The sequence below is a fragment of the Microcebus murinus genome, unplaced genomic scaffold, assembly GCF_040939455.1.
Source record: "Microcebus murinus isolate Inina unplaced genomic scaffold, M.murinus_Inina_mat1.0 scaf043_hap2_Mmur4.0, whole genome shotgun sequence".
Classification (NCBI taxonomy): Eukaryota; Metazoa; Chordata; class Mammalia; order Primates; family Cheirogaleidae; genus Microcebus; species Microcebus murinus.
The window spans coordinates 86,525-108,512 of NW_027438989.1; the positions used below are offsets into that span (position 1 = coordinate 86,525).

The 21,988-nt window shown below is 62.6% G+C and overlaps 6 pseudogenes; all 6 read right to left on the reverse strand.

Annotated features, from left to right (window-relative positions):
- Nucleotides 1-1,208: 1,208 nt before the first annotated feature.
- Nucleotides 1,209-1,327, reverse strand: LOC142868822 (uncharacterized; annotated as a pseudogene).
- Nucleotides 1,328-5,156: 3,829 nt separating this feature from the next.
- Nucleotides 5,157-5,275, reverse strand: LOC142868823 (uncharacterized; annotated as a pseudogene).
- A 3,831-nt stretch (nucleotides 5,276-9,106) lies between these two features.
- LOC142868824 (uncharacterized) lies at nucleotides 9,107-9,225 on the reverse strand (annotated as a pseudogene).
- Nucleotides 9,226-13,051: 3,826 nt separating this feature from the next.
- LOC142868826 (uncharacterized) lies at nucleotides 13,052-13,170 on the reverse strand (annotated as a pseudogene).
- A 3,849-nt stretch (nucleotides 13,171-17,019) lies between these two features.
- On the reverse strand, nucleotides 17,020-17,138 carry LOC142868827 (uncharacterized; annotated as a pseudogene).
- Nucleotides 17,139-20,978: 3,840 nt separating this feature from the next.
- Nucleotides 20,979-21,097, reverse strand: LOC142868828 (uncharacterized; annotated as a pseudogene).
- Nucleotides 21,098-21,988: the final 891 nt, after the last annotated feature.

The following is a 21,988-nucleotide window of genomic DNA, read 5'->3' on the forward strand; positions in this document are numbered from 1 at the left end:
CCCAAGAATGGACACACGAGCACCACGTGCTCGCGCTCACCAGCAAATGGGTACGAACCCATGGACACCTAAGTGGACACAGAGGAATCACCTTCTTCGGGTGGGTGTCGGGCGGGTGGGGGGAGGGGATGGGCATACACATCCATTAGGAATGGGGTGGGTACGCACCGACTGGGGGATGGGCGCACTTGAAGCTCTGACCCGAGGGGGGAGGCTGGGAGAGGGCAACGCACCCGTCCTTAACATTGGTGCCCCCACAATATGCTGGAACAACATGAGGGGTAAATGAATAAGAACACGGGGGGGGGAGGGGGGCACGGGCAACACATGTCACCTTAATACTTGGACTCCCATCATCTGCTTGAAAAGAGAGAGAAAAGAAAATGCAATAATAGAGATAAGAGACACTTTTTAAAAATAATGAATCCGGCCGGGCGCTGTGGCTCACGCCTGTAATCCTAGCTCTTGGGAGGCCGAGGCGGGCGGATTGCTCAAGGTCAGGAGTTCAAAACCAGCCTGAGCAAGAGCGAGACCCCGTCTCTACTATAAATAGAAAGAAATTAATTGGCCAACTGATATATATATAAAAAATTAGCGGGGCATGGTGGCGCATGCCTGCAGTCCCAGCTACCCGGGAGGCTGAGGCAGAAGGATCACTCGAGCCCAGGAGTTTGAAGTTGCTGTGAGCTAGGCTGACGCCACGGCACTCACTCTAGCCTGGGCAACAAACCGAGACTCTGTCTCAAAAAAAAAAAAAAAAAAATGAATCCGAAGAGAAAAGTAAAAGGAGGCCTGTGGAGCAGGTCTGGGTGTGACTCCGGATCCCCGAACATCAGGTGCCACCACCAAAGATTCCTACGTGTAGCCCATAGAACCCCAAAAGCAACGGGAGGAGTTCTGGTCACATACTCCCTCAAAATGACATCCTGGCCTTCTTCTGGAACTCCCTCCCCTCTCAGACTCTCAAGGTTTCCTCCAGCGTGTCGGCTCCCACAGAGCAGACCTTTGGTCTGAGACCTGACAGTCCAGAAGCCACGCATGCTGCCGCGTGGCGGCGGTGTCACGGCTCGGGACAAGAGGAGGCCCCACGGTGCGGGCTGGGGCGCCAGGCACCGCGGCGGGCGCTGAGGGTGGGGGTCACCCCCACCCCGGGCCGCCCCCGCACTCCCAGAAACGCGACAGAACCAGAGGCAAAAAAAAAAAGAAGAAGCCTACGGCACCCGGTATTCCCGGGCGGTCTCCCATCCAAGTTCTAACCAGGCCCGACCCTGCTTAGCTTCCGAGACCAGACGGGATCGGGCGCGTTCGGGGTGGTGTGGCCGTGGACGGCGGAGGGCGCCCCTGCCCCGCTCAAGAAGCCGAGCCTCTCTGCGCTTCCCCGCCGCCTCCTCCCGCCCCAGGCCCCGCGCCGGGTCGGGCCTGTTGAGTTCGCCGGCCGGGTCCCGCGGGCTCCGAGGGACGGGGGTGACGGGCGGGGCGGGCAGGGAGCGGCGGGCCGGGGTTGGGGGCTGTCTCTGTATACACACACACTCACACTCACACGCACTCACTCACTCACACTCACACAAGATGCGCCTCCACGGCTGGACCCGCCAAGGTGGAGCCCTTCCAGCCCCCCTCCTCTCCTCGCCTGGCCTCCTTCACCTCCCCGCCCCCCACCCCCAGCGCGCCGGGGCCGCTGACTGCGCACGGGCGGGAGGGGCGGGGCGCTCGCCCTTTGACCCCAGCCAGGGGCGGCCCTCCCCCACAACCCCTTTCAGCTGCGCCCCCCACCCTGTGGCCCGGCGGCCGCCTATTCCCCCGGGCCAGGGCTGGGGCACAGCGCACGGGGGAGGGGAGCCAGTGTATGGGGCGTCTCTCTCTCTCTCTCGGGATGTGTCCCATGGGTGGGGTGGGGTGGCGTGGTTTGTGGGGCGCTGAAGAAATCAGTCCCCTCCATCTCCTCCCTCTGGAAAACACCCAAGCCCTTGGAGAACTGCCCGCACCTCTACCTACCGTGGGGACCGGGACCCTCCTCTGTGTCCTCCTGTGGCCCAGTCCAAGGGGCCTGGGCCTGGCCGGGGCTGCATTGGACCCCGACCACCCTGGCGTGTGGACTCGCTAAAAATTGGCGATTAGATATTGGATTCCAGCGTCATTGAGGTCATTTCACTAATGAGTGCACCGCAAAGAGTTTCCTAATCCATCTGTGAGGGTGGCAACCGAAAGAGAATTTTAGAGCTGACAGAATAGGCGAGGAAAGGCATAGGAGATTTCCACACCCAGTAAGGAAGCCTTTCCCGAAGTGGAAGAAAGAAAGGAGCAAACAGAGACACCGGTAGCCCGCCCGGATCAGAGTCTGCCCCTGAGAGAAAGTACCCTGACCAGGTTCACCCGTGGGTGGGTCGCGAGCTAGCGGCATTCAGAAGAGGGAGGCCCGCAGTCTGTGCAGAAGACACCTGCACTCGGGTGTGTGTGGCGGCACAATTCACAAGCAGCTCCAGATGTTAAACCAAGGAGAAGCCAGGGAGTTCCCAACGCCCCAGGTGTCCTCAGCCCACGACTGGCTGCTGTGGGAATGCGAAGCCCGGCTCCTTGTCTCAGAGCGGGGCAACCAGGAGGTGTGATGTCCACCCCGGGGTTCCCAGGAGGATCAGACTGAAGCTGGGACTTGGCCTGAAAGTGTCCCCTCGCATGGCCACCCCCTTCCCCTTCCTGCTCCTCTACTCCTGGTGCCCCTCCATCCAGGGGCCAGACCTTAAAGAGTCACCCGCAAGAGAATCCTGGTCCCAAAGGAGCCTTCTGGGGGACCCCTGCTGAGAGAGGTTGTGGGCATGGCCCGCTGGGGCTCTGCCCGACCCAGGGCTGAGAGATGCAACCTCCCAGCTCTGGGTCCCTGCAGGAAGTGTTGGCAAGCACAGGGCCAGTCCTCCAAAGGCCCAGGTGCAGGGAGCCCAGGCCAAGCAGCCTGTGGAAGAAGCCACATGCTGTGCCACCCCGGGGAACACGACTGCAGGCCCGGGCCCTTCCCACCTCCTCCTCCTCCTCCTCCTCCTCCTCCTCCTCCCACCCCGCCCCCGCCCCCGCCCCCACATGGCACAGGGCCCAGAGACACCTCAGACACTTGCTACCCAAAGTGCAAAGGGCATCAGTTGCTCCTCCAAACCCCCCCCCAGCCCAGCAGACCGCGTTGTCCAGCCAGCCCACGGGCCTCCCTGGGGTGCCCAGCACAAAAGTGCAGACACCCACCGGACCCTCAATCTCAGTTTTCGGATGTTTTTGCCACTCTGAGGACCCGCAGGCCGGCTGGGCCTTCTGGCAGGACAGAGAGCCCCGGAATCCGACGTGGAGAGCTGGGTGTACGTCCCCATGAGGAGGCGGTCCCCACCTCCGCGGCTATCCCCTTGCGGGGAGCGGCAGCCGCGGGGCCTCAGAGAAGACACCAGGCTGGGCCCCCACGGCACAGCGGGAGCACGTCCCCCGCAGGCCACTTAGCGACGGCGGCCAGCCGGCGGACGGTTGGGTTGCGCGAGACGCTGCGGCCGCCCTGCTACCGGGTTCCTGGGAGGGCGTCCTGGAACCAGCGTCCACACCAAGCCCTTGGAAGGCCCAGGCCACGGAGGAGCCCCGTCAGGCAGGGGCCGAGGACGGTGACGGCCCGGGCGGGGAGGAGCGTGTCAGGCAGGGGCAGAGGACGGTGACAGGTGATAGGCCGGGCGGGAAGGAGTCAGTCAGGCAGGGGCCGTGGAGGAGACGGGCTGGGTAAGGGTTAGGGTTAGTGTCAGGGCACAAGTCACAATCGCAAAGACCTGGAAGCCACCCGAGTGCCCATCGACCCACGAGTGGGTAAATAAAATGTGGCGCGTGGACACCACGGAGTGCTATTCGGCTATGAGGAGCAGCGGTGAGGGGGCACCTCTCGTGGTTCTCCTGGCCAGAGCTGGAACCCGTTCCAGTAAGCCAAGTATCCCAAGAATGGACACACGAGCACCACGTGCTCGCGCTCACCAGCAAATGGGTACGAACCCATGGACACCTAAGTGGACACAGAGGAATCACCTTCTTCGGGTGGGTGTCGGGCGGGTGGGGGGAGGGGATGGGCATACACATCCATTAGGAATGGGGTGGGTACGCACCGACTGGGGGATGGGCGCACTTGAAGCTCTGACCCGAGGGGGGAGGCTGGGAGAGGGCAACGCACCCGTCCTTAACATTGGTGCCCCCACAATATGCTGGAACAACATGAGGGGTAAATGAATAAGAACACGGGGGGGGGAGGGGGGCACGGGCAACACATGTCACCTTAATACTTGGACTCCCATCATCTGCTTGAAAAGAGAGAGAAAAGAAAATGCAATAATAGAGATAAGAGACACTTTTTAAAAATAATGAATCCGGCCGGGCGCTGTGGCTCACGCCTGTAATCCTAGCTCTTGGGAGGCCGAGGCGGGCGGATTGCTCAAGGTCAGGAGTTCAAAACCAGCCTGAGCAAGAGCGAGACCCCGTCTCTACTATAAATAGAAAGAAATTAATTGGCCAACTGATATATATATAAAAAATTAGCGGGGCATGGTGGCGCATGCCTGCAGTCCCAGCTACCCGGGAGGCTGAGGCAGAAGGATCACTCGAGCCCAGGAGTTTGAAGTTGCTGTGAGCTAGGCTGACGCCACGGCACTCACTCTAGCCTGGGCAACAAACCGAGACTCTGTCTCAAAAAAAAAAAAAAAAAAAATGAATCCGAAGAGAAAAGTAAAAGGAGGCCTGTGGAGCAGGTCTGGGTGTGACTCCGGATCCCCGAACATCAGGTGCCACCACCAAAGATTCCTACGTGTAGCCCATAGAACCCCAAAAGCAACGGGAGGAGTTCTGGTCACATACTCCCTCAAAATGACATCCTGGCCTTCTTCTGGAACTCCCTCCCCTCTCAGACTCTCAAGGTTTCCTCCAGCGTGTCGGCTCCCACAGAGCAGACCTTTGGTCTGAGACCTGACAGTCCAGAAGCCACGCATGCTGCCGCGTGGCGGCGGTGTCACGGCTCGGGACAAGAGGAGGCCCCACGGTGCGGGCTGGGGCGCCAGGCACCGCGGCGGGCGCTGAGGGTGGGGGTCACCCCCACCCCGGGCCGCCCCCGCACTCCCAGAAACGCGACAGAACCAGAGGCAAAAAAAAAAAGAAGAAGCCTACGGCACCCGGTATTCCCGGGCGGTCTCCCATCCAAGTTCTAACCAGGCCCGACCCTGCTTAGCTTCCGAGACCAGACGGGATCGGGCGCGTTCGGGGTGGTGTGGCCGTGGACGGCGGAGGGCCCCCCTGCCCCGCTCAAGAAGCCGAGCCTCTCTGCGCTTCCCCGCCGCCTCCTCCCGCCCCAGGCCCCGCGCCGGGTCGGGCCTGTTGAGTTCGCCGGCCGGGTCCCGCGGGCTCCGAGGGACGGGGGTGACGGGCGGGGCGGGCAGGGAGCGGCGGGCCGGGGTTGGGGGCTGTCTCTGTATACACACACACTCACACTCACACGCACTCACTCACTCACACTCACACAAGATGCGCCTCCACGGCTGGACCCGCCAAGGTGGAGCCCTTCCAGCCCCCCTCCTCTCCTCGCCTGGCCTCCTTCACCTCCCCGCCCCCCACCCCCAGCGCGCCGGGGCCGCTGACTGCGCACGGGCGGGAGGGGCGGGGCGCTCGCCCTTTGACCCCAGCCAGGGGCGGCCCTCCCCCACAACCCCTTTCAGCTGCGCCCCCCACCCTGTGGCCCGGCGGCCGCCTATTCCCCCGGGCCAGGGCTGGGGCACAGCGCACGGGGGAGGGGAGCCAGTGTATGGGGCGTCTCTCTCTCTCTCTCGGGATGTGTCCCATGGGTGGGGTGGGGTGGCGTGGTTTGTGGGGCGCTGAAGAAATCAGTCCCCTCCATCTCCTCCCTCTGGAAAACACCCAAGCCCTTGGAGAACTGCCCGCACCTCTACCTACCGTGGGGACCGGGACCCTCCTCTGTGTCCTCCTGTGGCCCAGTCCAAGGGGCCTGGGCCTGGCCGGGGCTGCATTGGACCCCGACCACCCTGGCGTGTGGACTCGCTAAAAATTGGCGATTAGATATTGGATTCCAGCGTCATTGAGGTCATTTCACTAATGAGTGCACCGCAAAGAGTTTCCTAATCCATCTGTGAGGGTGGCAACCGAAAGAGAATTTTAGAGCTGACAGAATAGGCGAGGAAAGGCATAGGAGATTTCCACACCCAGTAAGGAAGCCTTTCCCGAAGTGGAAGAAAGAAAGGAGCAAACAGAGACACCGGTAGCCCGCCCGGATCAGAGTCTGCCCCTGAGAGAAAGTACCCTGACCAGGTTCACCCGTGGGTGGGTCGCGAGCTAGCGGCATTCAGAAGAGGGAGGCCCGCAGTCTGTGCAGAAGACACCTGCACTCGGGTGTGTGTGGCGGCACAATTCACAAGCAGCTCCAGATGTTAAACCAAGGAGAAGCCAGGGAGTTCCCAACGCCCCAGGTGTCCTCAGCCCACGACTGGCTGCTGTGGGAATGCGAAGCCCGGCTCCTTGTCTCAGAGCGGGGCAACCAGGAGGTGTGATGTCCACCCCGGGGTTCCCAGGAGGATCAGACTGAAGCTGGGACTTGGCCTGAAAGTGTCCCCTCGCATGGCCACCCCCTTCCCCTTCCTGCTCCTCTACTCCTGGTGCCCCTCCATCCAGGGGCCAGACCTTAAAGAGTCACCCGCAAGAGAATCCTGGTCCCAAAGGAGCCTTCTGGGGGACCCCTGCTGAGAGAGGTTGTGGGCATGGCCCGCTGGGGCTCTGCCCGACCCAGGGCTGAGAGATGCAACCTCCCAGCTCTGGGTCCCTGCAGGAAGTGTTGGCAAGCACAGGGCCAGTCCTCCAAAGGCCCAGGTGCAGGGAGCCCAGGCCAAGCAGCCTGTGGAAGAAGCCACATGCTGTGCCACCCCGGGGAACACGACTGCAGGCCCGGGCCCTTCCCACCTCCTCCTCCTCCTCCTCCTCCTCCTCCTCCTCCTCCCACCCCGCCCCCGCCCCCGCCCCCACATGGCACAGGGCCCAGAGACACCTCAGACACTTGCTACCCAAAGTGCAAAGGGCATCAGTTGCTCCTCCAAACCCCCCCCCAGCCCAGCAGACCGCGTTGTCCAGCCAGCCCACGGGCCTCCCTGGGGTGCCCAGCACAAAAGTGCAGACACCCACCGGACCCTCAATCTCAGTTTTCGGATGTTTTTGCCACTCTGAGGACCCGCAGGCCGGCTGGGCCTTCTGGCAGGACAGAGAGCCCCGGAATCCGACGTGGAGAGCTGGGTGTACGTCCCCATGAGGAGGCGGTCCCCACCTCCGCGGCTATCCCCTTGCGGGGAGCGGCAGCCGCGGGGCCTCAGAGAAGACACCAGGCTGGGCCCCCACGGCACAGCGGGAGCACGTCCCCCGCAGGCCACTTAGCGACGGCGGCCAGCCGGCGGACGGTTGGGTTGCGCGAGACGCTGCGGCCGCCCTGCTACCGGGTTCCTGGGAGGGCGTCCTGGAACCAGCGTCCACACCAAGCCCTTGGAAGGCCCAGGCCACGGAGGAGCCCCGTCAGGCAGGGGCCGAGGACGGTGACGGCCCGGGCGGGGAGGAGCGTGTCAGGCAGGGGCAGAGGACGGTGACAGGTGATAGGCCGGGCGGGAAGGAGTCAGTCAGGCAGGGGCCGTGGAGGAGACGGGCTGGGTAAGGGTTAGGGTTAGTGTCAGGGCACAAGTCACAATCGCAAAGACCTGGAAGCCACCCGAGTGCCCATCGACCCACGAGTGGGTAAATAAAATGTGGCGCGTGGACACCACGGAGTGCTATTCGGCTATGAGGAGCAGCGGTGAGGGGGCACCTCTCGTGGTTCTCCTGGCCAGAGCTGGAACCCGTTCCAGTAAGCCAAGTATCCCAAGAATGGACACACGAGCACCACGTGCTCGCGCTCACCAGCAAATGGGTACGAACCCATGGACACCTAAGTGGACACAGAGGAATCACCTTCTTCGGGTGGGTGTCGGGCGGGTGGGGGGAGGGGATGGGCATACACATCCATTAGGAATGGGGTGGGTACGCACCGACTGGGGGATGGGCGCACTTGAAGCTCTGACCCGAGGGGGGAGGCTGGGAGAGGGCAACGCACCCGTCCTTAACATTGGTGCCCCCACAATATGCTGGAACAACATGAGGGGTAAATGAATAAGAACACGGGGGGGGGAGGGGGGCACGGGCAACACATGTCACCTTAATACTTGGACTCCCATCATCTGCTTGAAAAGAGAGAGAAAAGAAAATGCAATAATAGAGATAAGAGACACTTTTTAAAAATAATGAATCCGGCCGGGCGCTGTGGCTCACGCCTGTAATCCTAGCTCTTGGGAGGCCGAGGCGGGCGGATTGCTCAAGGTCAGGAGTTCAAAACCAGCCTGAGCAAGAGCGAGACCCCGTCTCTACTATAAATAGAAAGAAATTAATTGGCCAACTGATATATATATAAAAAATTAGCGGGGCATGGTGGCGCATGCCTGCAGTCCCAGCTACCCGGGAGGCTGAGGCAGAAGGATCACTCGAGCCCAGGAGTTTGAAGTTGCTGTGAGCTAGGCTGACGCCACGGCACTCACTCTAGCCTGGGCAACAAACCGAGACTCTGTCTCAAAAAAAAAAAAAAAAAAATGAATCCGAAGAGAAAAGTAAAAGGAGGCCTGTGGAGCAGGTCTGGGTGTGACTCCGGATCCCCGAACATCAGGTGCCACCACCAAAGATTCCTACGTGTAGCCCATAGAACCCCAAAAGCAACGGGAGGAGTTCTGGTCACATACTCCCTCAAAATGACATCCTGGCCTTCTTCTGGAACTCCCTCCCCTCTCAGACTCTCAAGGTTTCCTCCAGCGTGTCGGCTCCCACAGAGCAGACCTTTGGTCTGAGACCTGACAGTCCAGAAGCCACGCATGCTGCCGCGTGGCGGCGGTGTCACGGCTCGGGACAAGAGGAGGCCCCACGGTGCGGGCTGGGGCGCCAGGCACCGCGGCGGGCGCTGAGGGTGGGGGTCACCCCCACCCCGGGCCGCCCCCGCACTCCCAGAAACGCGACAGAACCAGAGGCAAAAAAAAAAAGAAGAAGCCTACGGCACCCGGTATTCCCGGGCGGTCTCCCATCCAAGTTCTAACCAGGCCCGACCCTGCTTAGCTTCCGAGACCAGACGGGATCGGGCGCGTTCGGGGTGGTGTGGCCGTGGACGGCGGAGGGCGCCCCTGCCCCGCTCAAGAAGCCGAGCCTCTCTGCGCTTCCCCGCCGCCTCCTCCCGCCCCAGGCCCCGCGCCGGGTCGGGCCTGTTGAGTTCGCCGGCCGGGTCCCGCGGGCTCCGAGGGACGGGGGTGACGGGCGGGGCGGGCAGGGAGCGGCGGGCCGGGGTTGGGGGCTGTCTCTGTATACACACACACTCACACTCACACGCACTCACTCACTCACACTCACACAAGATGCGCCTCCACGGCTGGACCCGCCAAGGTGGAGCCCTTCCAGCCCCCCTCCTCTCCTCGCCTGGCCTCCTTCACCTCCCCGCCCCCCACCCCCAGCGCGCCGGGGCCGCTGACTGCGCACGGGCGGGAGGGGCGGGGCGCTCGCCCTTTGACCCCAGCCAGGGGCGGCCCTCCCCCACAACCCCTTTCAGCTGCGCCCCCCACCCTGTGGCCCGGCGGCCGCCTATTCCCCCGGGCCAGGGCTGGGGCACAGCGCACGGGGAGGGGAGCCAGTGTATGGGGCGTCTCTCTCTCTCTCTCGGGATGTGTCCCATGGGTGGGGTGGGGTGGCGTGGTTTGTGGGGCGCTGAAGAAATCAGTCCCCTCCATCTCCTCCCTCTGGAAAACACCCAAGCCCTTGGAGAACTGCCCGCACCTCTACCTACCGTGGGGACCGGGACCCTCCTCTGTGTCCTCCTGTGGCCCAGTCCAAGGGGCCTGGGCCTGGCCGGGGCTGCATTGGACCCCGACCACCCTGGCGTGTGGACTCGCTAAAAATTGGCGATTAGATATTGGATTCCAGCGTCATTGAGGTCATTTCACTAATGAGTGCACCGCAAAGAGTTTCCTAATCCATCTGTGAGGGTGGCAACCGAAAGAGAATTTTAGAGCTGACAGAATAGGCGAGGAAAGGCATAGGAGATTTCCACACCCAGTAAGGAAGCCTTTCCCGAAGTGGAAGAAAGAAAGGAGCAAACAGAGACACCGGTAGCCCGCCCGGATCAGAGTCTGCCCCTGAGAGAAAGTACCCTGACCAGGTTCACCCGTGGGTGGGTCGCGAGCTAGCGGCATTCAGAAGAGGGAGGCCCGCAGTCTGTGCAGAAGACACCTGCACTCGGGTGTGTGTGGCGGCACAATTCACAAGCAGCTCCAGATGTTAAACCAAGGAGAAGCCAGGGAGTTCCCAACGCCCCAGGTGTCCTCAGCCCACGACTGGCTGCTGTGGGAATGCGAAGCCCGGCTCCTTGTCTCAGAGCGGGGCAACCAGGAGGTGTGATGTCCACCCCGGGGTTCCCAGGAGGATCAGACTGAAGCTGGGACTTGGCCTGAAAGTGTCCCCTCGCATGGCCACCCCCTTCCCCTTCCTGCTCCTCTACTCCTGGTGCCCCTCCATCCAGGGGCCAGACCTTAAAGAGTCACCCGCAAGAGAATCCTGGTCCCAAAGGAGCCTTCTGGGGGACCCCTGCTGAGAGAGGTTGTGGGCATGGCCCGCTGGGGCTCTGCCCGACCCAGGGCTGAGAGATGCAACCTCCCAGCTCTGGGTCCCTGCAGGAAGTGTTGGCAAGCACAGGGCCAGTCCTCCAAAGGCCCAGGTGCAGGGAGCCCAGGCCAAGCAGCCTGTGGAAGAAGCCACATGCTGTGCCACCCCGGGGAACACGACTGCAGGCCCGGGCCCTTCCCACCTCCTCCTCCTCCTCCTCCTCCTCCTCCTCCTCCCACCCCGCCCCCGCCCCCGCCCCCACATGGCACAGGGCCCAGAGACACCTCAGACACTTGCTACCCAAAGTGCAAAGGGCATCAGTTGCTCCTCCAAACCCCCCCCAGCCCAGCAGACCGCGTTGTCCAGCCAGCCCCCGGGCCTCCCTGGGGTGCCCAGCACAAAAGTGCAGACACCCACCGGACCCTCAATCTCAGTTTTCGGATGTTTTTGCCACTCTGAGGACCCGCAGGCCGGCTGGGCCTTCTGGCAGGACAGAGAGCCCCGGAATCCGACGTGGAGAGCTGGGTGTACGTCCCCATGAGGAGGCGGTCCCCACCTCCGCGGCTATCCCCTTGCGGGGAGCGGCAGCCGCGGGGCCTCAGAGAAGACACCAGGCTGGGCCCCCACGGCACAGCGGGAGCACGTCCCCCGCAGGCCACTTAGCGACGGCGGCCAGCCGGCGGACGGTTGGGTTGCGCGAGACGCTGCGGCCGCCCTGCTACCGGGTTCCTGGGAGGGCGTCCTGGAACCAGCGTCCACACCAAGCCCTTGGAAGGCCCAGGCCACGGAGGAGCCCCGTCAGGCAGGGGCCGAGGACGGTGACGGCCCGGGCGGGGAGGAGCGTGTCAGGCAGGGGCAGAGGACGGTGACAGGTGATAGGCCGGGCGGGAAGGAGTCAGTCAGGCAGGGGCCGTGGAGGAGACGGGCTGGGTAAGGGTTAGGGTTAGTGTCAGGGCACAAGTCACAATCGCAAAGACCTGGAAGCCACCCGAGTGCCCATCGACCCACGAGTGGGTAAATAAAATGTGGCGCGTGGACACCACGGAGTGCTATTCGGCTATGAGGAGCAGCGGTGAGGGGGCACCTCTCGTGGTTCTCCTGGCCAGAGCTGGAACCCGTTCCAGTAAGCCAAGTATCCCAAGAATGGACACACGAGCACCACGTGCTCGCGCTCACCAGCAAATGGGTACGAACCCATGGACACCTAAGTGGACACAGAGGAATCACCTTCTTCGGGTGGGTGTCGGGCGGGTGGGGGGAGGGGATGGGCATACACATCCATTAGGAATGGGGTGGGTACGCACCGACTGGGGGATGGGCGCACTTGAAGCTCTGACCCGAGGGGGGAGGCTGGGAGAGGGCAACGCACCCGTCCTTAACATTGGTGCCCCCACAATATGCTGGAACAACATGAGGGGTAAATGAATAAGAACACGGGGGGGGGAGGGGGGCACGGGCAACACATGTCACCTTAATACTTGGACTCCCATCATCTGCTTGAAAAGAGAGAGAAAAGAAAATGCAATAATAGAGATAAGAGACACTTTTTAAAAATAATGAATCCGGCCGGGCGCTGTGGCTCACGCCTGTAATCCTAGCTCTTGGGAGGCCGAGGCGGGCGGATTGCTCAAGGTCAGGAGTTCAAAACCAGCCTGAGCAAGAGCGAGACCCCGTCTCTACTATAAATAGAAAGAAATTAATTGGCCAACTGATATATATATAAAAAATTAGCGGGGCATGGTGGCGCATGCCTGCAGTCCCAGCTACCCGGGAGGCTGAGGCAGAAGGATCACTCGAGCCCAGGAGTTTGAAGTTGCTGTGAGCTAGGCTGACGCCACGGCACTCACTCTAGCCTGGGCAACAAACCGAGACTCTGTCTCAAAAAAAAAAAAAAAAAAATGAATCCGAAGAGAAAAGTAAAAGGAGGCCTGTGGAGCAGGTCTGGGTGTGACTCCGGATCCCCGAACATCAGGTGCCACCACCAAAGATTCCTACGTGTAGCCCATAGAACCCCAAAAGCAACGGGAGGAGTTCTGGTCACATACTCCCTCAAAATGACATCCTGGCCTTCTTCTGGAACTCCCTCCCCTCTCAGACTCTCAAGGTTTCCTCCAGCGTGTCGGCTCCCACAGAGCAGACCTTTGGTCTGAGACCTGACAGTCCAGAAGCCACGCATGCTGCCGCGTGGCGGCGGTGTCACGGCTCGGGACAAGAGGAGGCCCCACGGTGCGGGCTGGGGCGCCAGGCACCGCGGCGGGCGCTGAGGGTGGGGGTCACCCCCACCCCGGGCCGCCCCCGCACTCCCAGAAACGCGACAGAACCAGAGGCAAAAAAAAAAAGAAGAAGCCTACGGCACCCGGTATTCCCGGGCGGTCTCCCATCCAAGTTCTAACCAGGCCCGACCCTGCTTAGCTTCCGAGACCAGACGGGATCGGGCGCGTTCGGGGTGGTGTGGCCGTGGACGGCGGAGGGCGCCCCTGCCCCGCTCAAGAAGCCGAGCCTCTCTGCGCTTCCCCGCCGCCTCCTCCCGCCCCAGGCCCCGCGCCGGGTCGGGCCTGTTGAGTTCGCCGGCCGGGTCCCGCGGGCTCCGAGGGACGGGGGTGACGGGCGGGGCGGGCAGGGAGCGGCGGGCCGGGGTTGGGGGCTGTCTCTGTATACACACACACTCACACTCACACGCACTCACTCACTCACACTCACACAAGATGCGCCTCCACGGCTGGACCCGCCAAGGTGGAGCCCTTCCAGCCCCCCTCCTCTCCTCGCCTGGCCTCCTTCACCTCCCCGCCCCCCACCCCCAGCGCGCCGGGGCCGCTGACTGCGCACGGGCGGGAGGGGCGGGGCGCTCGCCCTTTGACCCCAGCCAGGGGCGGCCCTCCCCCACAACCCCTTTCAGCTGCGCCCCCCACCCTGTGGCCCGGCGGCCGCCTATTCCCCCGGGCCAGGGCTGGGGCACAGCGCACGGGGGAGGGGAGCCAGTGTATGGGGCGTCTGTCTCTCTCTCTCTCTCTCTCTCTCTCTCTCTCTCGGGATGTGTCCCATGGGTGGGGTGGGGTGGCGTGGTTTGTGGGGCGCTGAAGAAATCAGTCCCCTCCATCTCCTCTCTCTGGAAAACACCCAAGCCCTTGGAGAACTGCCCGCACCTCTACCTACCGTGGGGGCCGGGACCCTCCTCTGTGTCCTCCTGTGGCCCAGTCCAAGGGGCCTGGGCCTGGCCGGGGCTGCATTGGACCCCGACCACCCTGGCGTGTGGACTCGCTAAAAATTGGCGATTAGATATTGGATTCCAGCGTCATTGAGGTCATTTCACTAATGAGTGCACCGCAAAGAGTTTCCTAATCCATCTGTGAGGGTGGCAACCGAAAGAGAATTTTAGAGCTGACAGAATAGGCGAGGAAAGGCATAGGAGATTTCCACACCCAGTAAGGAAGCCTTTCCCGAAGTGGAAGAAAGAAAGGAGCAAACAGAGACACCGGTAGCCCGCCCGGATCAGAGTCTGCCCCTGAGAGAAAGTACCCTGACCAGGTTCACCCGTGGGTGGGTCGCGAGCTAGCGGCATTCAGAAGAGCGAGGCCCGCAGTCTGTGCAGAAGACACCTGCACTCGGGTGTGTGTGGCGGCACAATTCACAAGCAGCTCCAGATGTTAAACCAAGGAGAAGCCAGGGAGTTCCCAACGCCCCAGGTGTCCTCAGCCCACGACTGGCTGCTGTGGGAATGCGAAGCCCGGCTCCTTGTCTCAGAGCGGGGCAACCAGGAGGTGTGATGTCCACCCCGGGGTTCCCAGGAGGATCAGACTGAAGCTGGGACTTGGCCTGAAAGTGTCCCCTCGCATGGCCACCCCCTTCCCCTTCCTGCTCCTCTACTCCTGGTGCCCCTCCATCCAGGGGCCAGACCTTAAAGAGTCACCCGCAAGAGAATCCTGGTCCCAAAGGAGCCTTCTGGGGGACCCCTGCTGAGAGAGGTTGTGGGCATGGCCCGCTGGGGCTCTGCCCGACCCAGGGCTGAGAGATGCAACCTCCCAGCTCTGGGTCCCTGCAGGAAGTGTTGGCAAGCACAGGGCCAGTCCTCCAAAGGCCCAGGTGCAGGGAGCCCAGGCCAAGCAGCCTGTGGAAGAAGCCACATGCTGTGCCACCCCGGGGAACACGACTGCAGGCCCGGGCCCTTCCCACCTCCTCCTCCTCCTCCTCCTCCTCCTCCTCCTCCCACCCCGCCCCCGCCCCCGCCCCCACATGGCACAGGGCCCAGAGACACCTCAGACACTTGCTACCCAAAGTGCAAAGGGCATCAGTTGCTCCTCCAAACCCCCCCCCAGCCCAGCAGACCGCGTTGTCCAGCCAGCCCCCGGGCCTCCCTGGGGTGCCCAGCACAAAAGTGCAGACACCCACCGGACCCTCAATCTCAGTTTTCGGATGTTTTTGCCACTCTGAGGACCCGCAGGCCGGCTGGGCCTTCTGGCAGGACAGAGAGCCCCGGAATCCGACGTGGAGAGCTGGGTGTACGTCCCCATGAGGAGGCGGTCCCCACCTCCGCGGCTATCCCCTTGCGGGGAGCGGCAGCCGCGGGGCCTCAGAGAAGACACCAGGCTGGGCCCCCACGGCACAGCGGGAGCACGTCCCCCGCAGGCCACTTAGCGACGGCGGCCAGCCGGCGGACGGTTGGGTTGCGCGAGACGCTGCGGCCGCCCTGCTACCGGGTTCCTGGGAGGGCGTCCTGGAACCAGCGTCCACACCAAGCCCTTGGAAGGCCCAGGCCACGGAGGAGCCCCGTCAGGCAGGGGCCGAGGACGGTGACGGCCCGGGCGGGGAGGAGCGTGTCAGGCAGGGGCAGAGGACGGTGACAGGTGATAGGCCGGGCGGGAAGGAGTCAGTCAGGCAGGGGCCGTGGAGGAGACGGGCTGGGTAAGGGTTAGGGTTAGTGTCAGGGCACAAGTCACAATCGCAAAGACCTGGAAGCCACCCGAGTGCCCATCGACCCACGAGTGGGTAAATAAAATGTGGCGCGTGGACACCACGGAGTGCTATTCGGCTATGAGGAGCAGCGGTGAGGGGGCACCTCTCGTGGTTCTCCTGGCCAGAGCTGGAACCCGTTCCAGTAAGCCAAGTATCCCAAGAATGGACACACGAGCACCACGTGCTCGCGCTCACCAGCAAATGGGTACGAACCCATGGACACCTAAGTGGACACAGAGGAATCACCTTCTTCGGGTGGGTGTCGGGCGGGTGGGGGGAGGGGATGGGCATACACATCCATTAGGAATGGGGTGGGTACGCACCGACTGGGGGATGGGCGCACTTGAAGCTCTGACCCGAGGGGGGAGGCTGGGAGAGGGCAACGCACCCGTCCTTAACATTGGTGCCCCCACAATATGCTGGAACAACATGAGGGGTAAATGAATAAGAACACGGGGGGGGGAGGGGGGCACGGGCAACACATGTCACCTTAATACTTGGACTCCCATCATCTGCTTGAAAAGAGAGAGAAAAGAAAATGCAATAATAGAGATAAGAGACACTTTTTAAAAATAATGAATCCGGCCGGGCGCTGTGGCTCACGCCTGTAATCCTAGCTCTTGGGAGGCCGAGGCGGGCGGATTGCTCAAGGTCAGGAGTTCAAAACCAGCCTGAGCAAGAGCGAGACCCCGTCTCTACTATAAATAGAAAGAAATTAATTGGCCAACTGATATATATATAAAAAATTAGCGGGGCATGGTGGCGCATGCCTGCAGTCCCAGCTACCCGGGAGGCTGAGGCAGAAGGATCACTCGAGCCCAGGAGTTTGAAGTTGCTGTGAGCTAGGCTGACGCCACGGCACTCACTCTAGCCTGGGCAACAAACCGAGACTCTGTCTCAAAAAAAAAAAAAAAAAATGAATCCGAAGAGAAAAGTAAAAGGAGGCCTGTGGAGCAGGTCTGGGTGTGACTCCGGATCCCCGAACATCAGGTGCCACCACCAAAGATTCCTACGTGTAGCCCATAGAACCCCAAAAGCAACGGGAGGAGTTCTGGTCACATACTCCCTCAAAATGACATCCTGGCCTTCTTCTGGAACTCCCTCCCCTCTCAGACTCTCAAGGTTTCCTCCAGCGTGTCGGCTCCCACAGAGCAGACCTTTGGTCTGAGACCTGACAGTCCAGAAGCCACGCATGCTGCCGCGTGGCGGCGGTGTCACGGCTCGGGACAAGAGGAGGCCCCACGGTGCGGGCTGGGGCGCCAGGCACCGCGGCGGGCGCTGAGGGTGGGGGTCACCCCCACCCCGGGCCGCCCCCGCACTCCCAGAAACGCGACAGAACCAGAGGCAAAAAAAAAAAGAAGAAGCCTACGGCACCCGGTATTCCCGGGCGGTCTCCCATCCAAGTTCTAACCAGGCCCGACCCTGCTTAGCTTCCGAGACCAGACGGGATCGGGCGCGTTCGGGGTGGTGTGGCCGTGGACGGCGGAGGGCGCCCCTGCCCCGCTCAAGAAGCCGAGCCTCTCTGCGCTTCCCCGCCGCCTCCTCCCGCCCCAGGCCCCGCGCCGGGTCGGGCCTGTTGAGTTCGCCGGCCGGGTCCCGCGGGCTCCGAGGGACGGGGGTGACGGGCGGGGCGGGCAGGGAGCGGCGGGCCGGGGTTGGGGGCTGTCTCTGTATACACACACACTCACACTCACACGCACTCACTCACTCACACTCACACAAGATGCGCCTCCACGGCTGGACCCGCCAAGGTGGAGCCCTTCCAGCCCCCCTCCTCTCCTCGCCTGGCCTCCTTCACCTCCCCGCCCCCCACCCCCAGCGCGCCGGGGCCGCTGACTGCGCACGGGCGGGAGGGGCGGGGCGCTCGCCCTTTGACCCCAGCCAGGGGCGGCCCTCCCCCACAACCCCTTTCAGCTGCGCCCCCCACCCTGTGGCCCGGCGGCCGCCTATTCCCCCGGGCCAGGGCTGGGGCACAGCGCACGGGGGAGGGGAGCCAGTGTATGGGGCGTCTCTCTCTCTCTCTCTCTCTCTCTCTCGGGATGTGTCCCATGGGTGGGGTGGGGTGGCGTGGTTTGTGGGGCGCTGAAGAAATCAGTCCCCTCCATCTCCTCCCTCTGGAAAACACCCAAGCCCTTGGAGAACTGCCCGCACCTCTACCTACCGTGGGGGCCGGGACCCTCCTCTGTGTCCTCCTGTGGCCCAGTCCAAGGGGCCTGGGCCTGGCCGGGGCTGCATTGGACCCCGACCACCCTGGCGTGTGGACTCGCTAAAAATTGGCGATTAGATATTGGATTCCAGCGTCATTGAGGTCATTTCACTAATGAGTGCACCGCAAAGAGTTTCCTAATCCATCTGTGAGGGTGGCAACCGAAAGAGAATTTTAGAGCTGACAGAATAGGCGAGGAAAGGCATAGGAGATTTCCACACCCAGTAAGGAAGCCTTTCCCGAAGTGGAAGAAAGAAAGGAGCAAACAGAGACACCGGTAGCCCGCCCGGATCAGAGTCTGCCCCTGAGAGAAAGTACCCTGACCAGGTTCACCCGTGGGTGGGTCGCGAGCTAGCGGCATTCAGAAGAGCGAGGCCCGCAGTCTGTGCAGAAGACACCTGCACTCGGGTGTGTGTGGCGGCACAATTCACAAGCAGCTCCAGATGTTAAACCAAGGAGAAGCCAGGGAGTTCCCAACGCCCCAGGTGTCCTCAGCCCACGACTGGCTGCTGTGGGAATGCGAAGCCCGGCTCCTTGTCTCAGAGCGGGGCAACCAGGAGGTGTGATGTCCACCCCGGGGTTCCCAGGAGGATCAGACTGAAGCTGGGACTTGGCCTGAAAGTGTCCCCTCGCATGGCCACCCCCTTCCCCTTCCTGCTCCTCTACTCCTGGTGCCCCTCCATCCAGGGGCCAGACCTTAAAGAGTCACCCGCAAGAGAATCCTGGTCCCAAAGGAGCCTTCTGGGGGACCCCTGCTGAGAGAGGTTGTGGGCATGGCCCGCTGGGGCTCTGCCCGACCCAGGGCTGAGAGATGCAACCTCCCAGCTCTGGGTCCCTGCAGGAAGTGTTGGCAAGCACAGGGCCAGTCCTCCAAAGGCCCAGGTGCAGGGAGCCCAGGCCAAGCAGCCTGTGGAAGAAGCCACATGCTGTGCCACCCCGGGGAACACGACTGCAGGCCCGGGCCCTTCCCACCTCCTCCTCCTCCTCCTCCTCCTCCTCCTCCTCCCACCCCGCCCCCGCCCCCGCCCCCACATGGCACAGGGCCCAGAGACACCTCAGACACTTGCTACCCAAAGTGCAAAGGGCATCAGTTGCTCCTCCAAACCCCCCCCCAGCCCAGCAGACCGCGTTGTCCAGCCAGCCCCCGGGCCTCCCTGGGGTGCCCAGCACAAAAGTGCAGACACCCACCGGACCCTCAATCTCAGTTTTCGGATGTTTTTGCCACTCTGAGGACCCGCAGGCCGGCTGGGCCTTCTGGCAGGACAGAGAGCCCCGGAATCCGACGTGGAGAGCTGGGTGTACGTCCCCATGAGGAGGCGGTCCCCACCTCCGCGGCTATCCCCTTGCGGGGAGCGGCAGCCGCGGGGCCTCAGAGAAGACACCAGGCTGGGCCCCCACGGCACAGCGGGAGCACGTCCCCCGCAGGCCACTTAGCGACGGCGGCCAGCCGGCGGACGGTTGGGTTGCGCGAGACGCTGCGGCCGCCCTGCTACCGGGTTCCTGGGAGGGCGTCCTGGAACCAGCGTCCACACCAAGCCCTTGGAAGGCCCAGGCCACGGAGGAGCCCCGTCAGGCAGGGGCCGAGGACGGTGACGGCCCGGGCGGGGAGGAGCGTGTCAGGCAGGGGCAGAGGACGGTGACAGGTGATAGGCCGGGCGGGAAGGAGTCAGTCAGGCAGGGGCCGTGGAGGAGACGGGCTGGGTAAGGGTTAGGGTTAGTGTCAGGGCACAAGTCACAATCGCAAAGACCTGGAAGCCACCCGAGTGCCCATCGACCCACGAGTGGGTAAATAAAATGTGGCGCGTGGACACCACGGAGTGCTATTCGGCTATGAGGAGCAGCGGTGAGGGGGCACCTCTCGTGGTTCTCCTGGCCAGAGCTGGAACCCGTTCCAGTAAGCCAAGTATCCCAAGAATGGACACACGAGCACCACGTGCTCGCGCTCACCAGCAAATGGGTACGAACCCATGGACACCTAAGTGGACACAGAGGAATCACCTTCTTCGGGTGGGTGTCGGGCGGGTGGGGGGAGGGGATGGGCATACACATCCATTAGGAATGGGGTGGGTACGCACCGACTGGGGGATGGGCGCACTTGAAGCTCTGACCCGAGGGGGGAGGCTGGGAGAGGGCAACGCACCCGTCCTTAACATTGGTGCCCCCACAATATGCTGGAACAACATGAGGGGTAAATGAATAAGAACACGGGGGGGGGAGGGGGGCACGGGCAACACATGTCACCTTAATACTTGGACTCCCATCATCTGCTTGAAAAGAGAGAGAAAAGAAAATGCAATAATAGAGATAAGAGACACTTTTTAAAAATAATGAATCCGGCCGGGCGCTGTGGCTCACGCCTGTAATCCTAGCTCTTGGGAGGCCGAGGCGGGCGGATTGCTCAAGGTCAGGAGTTCAAAACCAGCCTGAGCAAGAGCGAGACCCCGTCTCTACTATAAATAGAAAGAAATTAATTGGCCAACTGATATATATATAAAAAATTAGCGGGGCATGGTGGCGCATGCCTGCAGTCCCAGCTACCCGGGAGGCTGAGGCAGAAGGATCACTCGAGCCCAGGAGTTTGAAGTTGCTGTGAGCTAGGCTGACGCCACGGCACTCACTCTAGCCTGGGCAACAAACCGAGACTCTGTCTCAAAAAAAAAAAAAAAAAAATGAATCCGAAGAGAAAAGTAAAAGGAGGCCTGTGGAGCAGGTCTGGGTGTGACTCCGGATCCCCGAACATCAGGTGCCACCACCAAAGATTCCTACGTGTAGCCCATAGAACCCCAAAAGCAACGGGAGGAGTTCTGGTCACATACTCCCTCAAAATGACATCCTGGCCTTCTTCTGGAACTCCCTCCCCTCTCAGACTCTCAAGGTTTCCTCCAGCGTGTCGGCTCCCACAGAGCAGACCTTTGGTCTGAGACCTGACAGTCCAGAAGCCACGCATGCTGCCGCGTGGCGGCGGTGTCACGGCTCGGGACAAGAGGAGGCCCCACGGTGCGGGCTGGGGCGCCAGGCACCGCGGCGGGCGCTGAGGGTGGGGGTCACCCCCACCCCGGGCCGCCCCCGCACTCCCAGAAACGCGACAGAACCAGAGGCAAAAAAAAAAAGAAGAAGCCTACGGCACCCGGTATTCCCGGGCGGTCTCCCATCCAAGTTCTAACCAGGCCCGACCCTGCTTAGCTTCCGAGACCAGACGGGATCGGGCGCGTTCGGGGTGGTGTGGCCGTGGACGGCGGAGGGCGCCCCTGCCCCGCTCAAGAAGCCGAGCCTCTCTGCGCTTCCCCGCCGCCTCCTCCCGCCCCAGGCCCCGCGCCGGGTCGGGCCTGTTGAGTTCGCCGGCCGGGTCCCGCGGGCTCCGAGGGACGGGGGTGACGGGCGGGGCGGGCAGGGAGCGGCGGGCCGGGGTTGGGGGCTGTCTCTGTATACACACACACTCACACTCACACGCACTCACTCACTCACACTCACACAAGATGCGCCTCCACGGCTGGACCCGCCAAGGTGGAGCCCTTCCAGCCCCCCTCCTCTCCTCGCCTGGCCTCCTTCACCTCCCCGCCCCCCACCCCCAGCGCGCCGGGGCCGCTGACTGCGCACGGGCGGGAGGGGCGGGGCGCTCGCCCTTTGACCCCAGCCAGGGGCGGCCCTCCCCCACAACCCCTTTCAGCTGCGCCCCCCACCCTGTGGCCCGGCGGCCGCCTATTCCCCCGGGCCAGGGCTGGGGCACAGCGCACGGGGGAGGGGAGCCAGTGTATGGGGCGTCTCTCTCTCTCTCTCGGGATGTGTCCCATGGGTGGGGTGGGGTGGCGTGGTTTGTGGGGCGCTGAAGAAATCAGTCCCCTCCATCTCCTCCCTCTGGAAAACACCCAAGCCCTTGGAGAACTGCCCGCACCTCTACCTACCGTGGGGACCGGGACCCTCCTCTGTGTCCTCCTGTGGCCCAGTCCAAGGGGCCTGGGCCTGGCCGGGGCTGCATTGGACCCCGACCACCCTGGCGTGTGGACTCGCTAAAAATTGGCGATTAGATATTGGATTCCAGCGTCATTGAGGTCATTTCACTAATGAGTGCACCGCAAAGAGTTTCCTAATCCATCTGTGAGGGTGGCAACCGAAAGAGAATTTTAG